This window comes from Octodon degus, unplaced genomic scaffold (assembly GCF_000260255.1).
Source record: "Octodon degus isolate 3935 unplaced genomic scaffold, OctDeg1.0 scaffold00038, whole genome shotgun sequence".
NCBI lineage: Eukaryota > Metazoa > Chordata > Mammalia > Rodentia > Octodontidae > Octodon > Octodon degus.
In genome coordinates this window covers 14225162-14225670 of record NW_004524614.1, presented here as the reverse complement: position 1 = coordinate 14225670, position 509 = coordinate 14225162, and positions in this window count along the sequence as shown.

Sequence of the window (509 nt, the reverse complement as noted above, 5' to 3'; positions counted from 1 at the left end):
AAGAAAGAAAGAAAGAAAGAAAGAAAGAGAGAGAGAGAGAGAGAGAGAGAGAGAGAGAGAGAAAGAAAGAAAGAAAGAAAGAAAGAAAGAAAGAAAGAAATTCATAGACTGACAATCAAAGAATGGAAAACAACACTCCATGCAACAGAAACCCAGAAAAAAAGCAGGAGTAGCTGCTCTATTTGAAAACAAAGTGGATTTCAAACCAAGACTGATCAGAAGAGACAAAGAAGGTCACTACATATTTGTCATAGGAAAAAGTCCAAGAGGAAAATATAACAATCATAAATATATATGCACAAAATACTGGCACACTCAAGTATATAAATCAGACATTAATAGATATGAAAAATCAGATAGGCACTAATACAGTTGTAATGAGAAAACTCAGTACCCCACTATCACAAATGGATCAAATAGATAAAAATCAAAACAGAAATATTCAAGCTGGACCAAACATTTAAACAAATGGACATAGTTGATAGCTACAGAACCCACCTAACAACAAC